The following is a 7,371-nucleotide window of genomic DNA, read 5'->3' on the forward strand; positions in this document are numbered from 1 at the left end:
TTGTCCCTTTAATTAGATTATGATTTTTGTGTGTGTGAATAAAAGAGAAAGAGAGAAAGAGAGAGATTAAGATTAAGATTAAGATTAAGATGCTTTTATTGTCATTGTATGTCATACAATGAAATTTCCATTTGAGGCATTCCCAACTAAGTACCCATAGCAGCATTTAAAATAATGTTAATAATAATAATAATTCATCCTAAAAGCCAAAGCAATAAATAATAACAACAATAAAAACAAGAAAACATACATAATGTAAAGTGCAGTGTGTCAGTGTGTTGCCACAGTCCACCTCAGGCTTCCAGCAGGGCTTTCACTGCCCTGGGGAAGAAGCTGTTTCTCAGGCGATCAGTTCGTGCCCTCATGATCCTGAGTCTGCCAGAGGGGAGGGTGTCAAAGAGACATTGTCCTGGGTGTGTCATGTCAGACCTGATTTTTAAAAAACTGCCGTGGATGGGAGAGCCTCGGGCTGCTGCAACTACTCGCGCCGCCATCTTGGAAGTCCTTGGAGATGAGATTCTTTGTCACACCCAAAATTAGGAACAAATACAAATCTGTACCTAAAGGAGAATTCCAGTCTTTTTTTTTTTAAAGTATATTTTTTTGGCTTTTCATGCCTTTATTAGATAGGACAGTTGAGAGTGTGACAGGAAATGGGAGGCAGAGAGGGGGAATGACATGCAGGATAGGGCCACCCGACGCGGGATTCGAACTGGGGCCGCCTGCAGTGAGGACTAATAGCCTCATCACATGGGGCGGGTGCTCTACCAACTGAGCTAAACACCGCTCCAGAATTCCGGTCATTTTTGACCACTAAATTGTTTTCCTGATGGTCACCCGGTGTTGGGGGGAGCAGATAACGCGACTAAAATTGATGCAGGCAAACCAGAGTTACACCATGGCTACCTGGCGCTAGGGATAGCGACAACGCTAACCTATGGGGGCAATTCTTTCAACCACAACAAGAAGAACCTGGGAGCCTGGTTGAACATTAGCTGGGAATTTTTATTATTATTATTAATAATATTATTTAGACTGCTACAGTTTTGAGTTATTTAAAGTTATGGAGACTTTACTCTTGAGACTGCCTCACACTGCTGTCTATTAGCTGTCAACCAGGAGAGACTGTGTGTGTCACTCATCCACCTATCTGCTCAATTCCTCTTGAGTCCATCTGGAGAGAGAGCATGGTTGATTACAAATCCCTTATTTGAAGTGTGTGATTAAAAGTGGATTAAACCATTGTCGGTGTGACAACAGGTGGCTGGTGGACCAAGGCCTAGTCCACACGAGCCCGGGTATTTTTGAAACCGGGGTTTTGCTCCGCATCCACACCAGTGGTGTAATAAAAACACCCCGTCCACACGCAACCGCGGAAGCCGCCACCAAGTGACGCAACGCACGTGTAACACACATGCCACAACCATAGGTGGCGATCTGTGGCGATGCAAGGGGTAATGGGAAGGCTGTGTCAACCAATCAAAAGATACCGGAAAAAGAAATCACCAAAATACAAACAACAATGGCGCGCAGGGGCGACTCTTTCGTATGGACGGACAGCGAGGTGGAGTTGCTGCTAAATATTACAAACGAGTACAAGGTACAGAAAATAGAAGAGAGTGTGGACTGGGAGAGTGTGCAGTCCAAGTACACTGATATATTAGCGCTGTTCAAGGCACAATACCGCGAGACCTCTGACGACTTCCCACACAATAAGGAGGACATAACCAAAACAATAATAGTTAATAAACTAAAACAAGTTAGGTCCAAATACCGCCTTGCGGTAGATAGGGGCCGCAAAAGTGGTTGTGGTCGAGTGGTATATCTTTACTTCGACCTCTGTGAAGACCTGTGGGGTGGGTCACCGGCGACCACCTCCATGTCCTCAGGAATTGACACAAGTGACGTGAATTCCGACCCGGCCGCCAGCGTGAGAGCCGAGCCCGACTCTGATACAGAAACCACGTCGGAGCAGGAGGTTTCTGTCCCCGATTCTGAAACGGTGTCGCGAAAGCAGAGGAGGGATCTGCTGCAGGTAATCATAATTAACGTTATAGCACAAATACAAATAAGACAACTGCAAAGGACTCGTCTTTTTGTAACACACACATCACCTTTTCTCTCCAAAGGCGAAACTCATAGGACACAAGTCGGATCGACTTAAAAAAAAGCTTCCTGCCGACACACAGGTAATCATCCTGGCGACACACAGGTAATCATCATTAGTGATAAAGCTGAGAGAAACTGGTATTTTCGCCGTCCTTTTTTCTTGTCTCTTTCTCCCTACCCCCCCCTTTCCTTCCTCCCTCCTCTCCCCCTCTTCACTCCTTCATCATCAACCCTCCATCCGTCCTTTTCTGTCTCTTTCTCCCTACTCCCCCCTTTCCTTCCTCCCTCCTCCTCCTCTCCCCCTCTTCACTCCTTCATCATCACCCCCCCATCCGTCCTTTTCTCTGTCTCTTTCTCCCTACTCCCCCCTTTCCTTCCTCCCTCCTCCTCTCCCCCTCTTTACTCCTTCATCACCCCCCCCCCCCCCCCCACACACACACACACCCTCCTTTTCTCCATCAGAAAAAAAAAGGTATTTGTCAAACCTTTACCTCAGATACTCAATTTATGTGATATAGCCATTTAAATACATGTCTGTTTTGACAGCTCCAGCATGCAGTGGAGGAGGACATCCAAATAAAAAAAAGGATCCTGGACATGATGGAGACCTCCGAGCTAAGGTCAAACGAAAACATGAACAGGATGTCTACGACCCTGGAGACACTGACCAAATCCATCACTGATGGATTTTCAATGATGAGAGAAGCTAGTATGCATCCACCTCCTCAATTTCGCATGCCATTTATGCCACAACCATACCAACATACAGGGCAGACCCACTATGGTACATACCTGGCCAACCCATATGCTGCATCACCTGGCACATATCCACACACCTCAGCTTCAGCATCACCTGGGCCATATCCACACACCTCGGCTTCAGCATCACCTGGGCCATATCCACACACCTCAGCTTCAGCATCACCTGGCACATATCCACACAGCTCAGCTTCAGCATCACCTGGCACATATCCACACAGCTCAGCTTCAGCATCACCTGGCACATATCCACACACCTCAGCTTCAGCATCACCTGGCACATATCCACACACCTCAGCTTCAGCATCACCTGGGCCATATCCACACACCTCAGCTTCAGCATCACCTGGCACATATCCACAAAACTCTAGGCTTGCTATGTACCAACCCAGCTCACCAAACCTACACAGCCCACTTGATCAGGGATCGGAGTCATTCATCACAGCAGCAACAAAAACCCTTTTGGGGGATGATTTTCAATAAATGTGTAAAGAGTCGGGTATGTTTCTGTTGGATCATACAACTGTACATTTGAGTTGATAGATGTTATACAAAAGTTTTCTGAAGCCATGGTGTTATGCCTTTTCTGAGGCTACTACATTGATTTAACTTTAACTGTAAGTCGTCAGCTTTCTTTCCGGAACATGCGCTTCAACTGGGAGCAGCAAAGTCTGGTAGCTCTGAGTTTTTGAGTTTTTACTCAACATTTGCTTTATTTTTGTTGTGTTTTTTGTTATCTACTGATGGATGCTTCTCTGGGGAGAAGAGATTCTTCAGAGATGAGCTTCTTTCATTGAAAATGGACAGATCTGGAGGACACCACCATCCTGTCCTCAGATGATCTGAAGAGGTGCTTTTGTGGTGGTTGTGCTGCTGCTGGTGCAAAGTTAAAGGCTTGGAGGTGGAGATGTCCTATCAGTCCTTTCTGAGGTCAGTCATCATTGGAAATATCAACTCTCTGCCCAACAAGAGTGATGAAGAGCTGGAGATATTGGTGAAGACTCAGAAAGTAGACATTTATTTTATTTTTTCGAATCATAACAACACTTGTGTACATCCCACCTAATGGCAACTGCTTAAGTTCCATCTGAAGTTCTCCATGAAGTTGTTGCTAGGATACAGACTAAACATCCTGAGGCACTAGAGCACTGAAGAAGGAGGAGGCAATTCTGGACGGCCTGGATCATCCACTTCATGGCACCTTGACTGACCAGGAAAGCAGCGGTGGTGGACGGCTCCTCTCTCCTTGCTGCAAGATGGAGGAATATAGTAGTGGGGCAGATAAGCAAAATGATTTGGCCCCTCCACCAATGATCCTGATCCACCCAGCTGCCTCTTCACCATCGGTCCTGCTCCACCCGGCGGCCCTGCTCCACCCGGCGGTTCCTGCTCCATCCGGCGGTTCCCGGCGGTTCCTGCTCCACCCGGCGGCCCTGCTCCATCCGGCGGCCCTGCTCCATCCGGCGACCCTGCTCTATCTTTCTTTCTTTTTTTTTTTTGTGTCATTGTCGTGTGAGCTACTACACTAATATGAATTTCCCTCCTCGGGATGAATAAAGTATTCTCTACTCTATTCTCTACTCTACTCTACATATAGGCCTATGTTTGACCTTAATTGAGTCTTACCTTTTCACCAGTTGTGAAGTCCACCTGTGAAGTCCGGTGATGTGTTACAATGTCATATGGCAGCTTTAGTACTGTACCAAATAATAACTATTAGGATATAGAATGCCTGTTTTGTTATGTCATAGGAGTAAGTGTTATTTACTCTGTTGAGACTCTGAAAAGTCTTCAAACAATGTCAGCTCCTACTACTACTAACTGAAAGAGAGAGCTTTTTTTTTCAACTGCTAATAAGAAAAACTTGCATTGTAGTAGTTATGGCATAAGTGTTTTATTTCCAAAAACATTGTTGAGCAGAATTTGCAGTTACCTCCAACACTGTTACTTCAAAGAGTTGCACTGGATTTCTGTTACTACGACCCTCATTGGTCATGTGAAGAAGAGTTTGCACTTCAACAGATTTTTGTTCTGTCTTGTAATTTGCAAGTGCCTTACTATTAAACAAAGCAGTCTGTTGACATTACTGTGTGTAACTTGCTGAATTTATTCAACACAAAGTTTGTAAATGCCCCAGTGAGAGAACAAGTGGGTTCTCTACCAAAAGATTATAGTAACGTTACTACAAAATACCAGCAGAACTGAAATCAGCCCCAACTGTAAGCACTTTTAAATCCAGGTTTAAAACATTTCTCTTTTCACATGCTTATAGCAGAGAACTTAAAACTTTAATGTTTTGTCTTTATGTAAAGCACATTGAGTTGCCTTGGTATGAAATGCGCTATATAAATAAAGATGCCTTGCCTTGCCTAACATATAATGCAAAGATTTCAACAAAGAGCAACCACATTAAGTATTGGGTTCTTTAACAGAGATTGTAGTTAAACCTGTAATCGTTGCAGCTCTAGCAAACATTACAACATAAAGAGCAACTGCAGTATATACAGCAGTGTCTATTCAAACTTCAGACAGCAGTAATGATAAACTGTAATCACAACAAATATTACATTTTAAATGAAGTTCCAACCTGAGCATAAATAAATAACTTATGACATGCATGATGCTATAGACCACCTGTTAGCGTTAAGGCAGGCTGCATCTAGTGTTCCAGGTATCTGGCCATTTTTGTGGCTCAGGTCGGCTTAAGGACACAGTTTAATTATACTTAGATGCTGATACTTTTACTTAAGTACAGATGCTTGACGTTTACTTGTAATAGATGATTTCTACTATTGTAATCTGATTTCTACTACAATAGATGATTTCTACTTTAACTGATGTACAAGGTCTGAGTACTTCTTCCTTCTGTCAGCATCACACATTTCCCACCCCAGTAATCACGTATGCCTACATGTCAATTTATTTGTCCACAATGATGGGCTACACAATTGTAACTGTAGTAGACAATAATATACAGTGAAATGTTATCCTACCTGTTAAGGTAATCATTGGCGTTCGACACTGGCTGCTGGATGGTAATGTGCGTGCCGTCCACCGCACTGATACACTGGGGGATGATATGTGCTCCTTCAAAGCCTGCAGTCAGTTCTTTGACCTGTTGCTCCGTTTTCGGCAACTTAATATATTGAGGCCCGACGTGCTCAGTGATGGCCCGACATACTTGTCGGACTATTTTGGACACTGACTGCCTGGACACCCCAAATGCGTTTGCTGTCTTCCTCATCCTCCCTTCATCTGCCAGGTAGTACAGAGTCAGGGCCACTTTCTTAACCACGTCGACAGGTGAACGCATCACTGTCACCTGTCCTTGGATGTGCGGGCGCAGTATCTCGCTTAAGGACAGGAGCGCAGATCGGGACATCCTAAAGTTCTCCCTCCATTCCTCATTGATCATCACCTGGTTGACAAAGTTGTCCCACCAGGCAGAGGTCCGACCTGGCCTCGTCCAGAACCTCCGCTGACGCCGGCGGGCGCGTCGTTGTCTTCTTGCCGGGGTCGCCAGCAGGAGCAACAGTCGTCGTCGCTGCTCGTCCAGACGCCTTTGTTGTTGCATTAGGTTGAGCAACTGCATATGACAACCACATAATGCCGACAGCATGGCAATAAACACCATCCACTTTTTCAACTCCATTTTTACGAGCTCACGTCAACTTCTGCAAACCGCTGCAAACAGGCAGGCTGTGTTTGTTTATCCTGTTTACGTCATAGATGCGCGCGTGCTGATGTAAAGCGCGCGCGGCTATGACGTAAACGGGAAAAACAATCACGGTTGCAGTGTCCACACGCACCCGGTGAAACCAACCCCGGCCGAAAACCCCACCCTGGACTCCGGTTTCAAAAAACCACGGTTTCAGGTTTCCAAAAGCACGGTTGCAAGTGGACAGAACATACAACCGGGTACATACGTTCACGGTTTCAAAAATACCCGGGCTCGTGTGGACAAGCCCCAAGAAGGCAGACGTCTGAGTTAACCCACAATACGGACTTTATTGAATCCACAGGGGAGGTTGGGGCTGGAGAGCAGGAGAGGGAGGTAGAGGGAGCTGGAGGACACAGGAGGGCAGGCAGGCCAGGACGGTGAGGCGTGGTGGGGGAGAGGGTCCGGGGAAGGGGGAGCGGGTCCAGAGCGGCTGCTTGCTGGCAGGGCAGGGAATCTGGGAGCACAGGGAGACAGGGTCAAAACGAGGCAGGAGACACGGGAGCAAAAAACACGAAGGAGAGGAAAAAGGCTAAGGACACAAAAACACAGGAGACTAGAGAACAGAGAAGGAGCCTGACAAAGTTACCAACGTGGTGACTATAAAGATCTGGCGATGAATGAGTGGAGAGCCGGTGTCTTTGAGCAGTGGGTTGATGAGCAGATGAGCCTCAGGTGTGTGCCCTGCAGCAGCAGCAGCCTGCGTCTGGGGCCCGCCCCTAGGAAAGAGGGAGAGATACAGGGAGGGGAGGAGACACTGGGAGAATACAGACGTGGGTGTAACA

This window comes from Trachurus japonicus, chromosome 10 (genome assembly GCF_045865225.1).
Source record: "Trachurus japonicus isolate A0001 chromosome 10, Traja_1.0".
Lineage (NCBI taxonomy): Eukaryota > Metazoa > Chordata > Actinopteri > Carangiformes > Carangidae > Trachurus > Trachurus japonicus.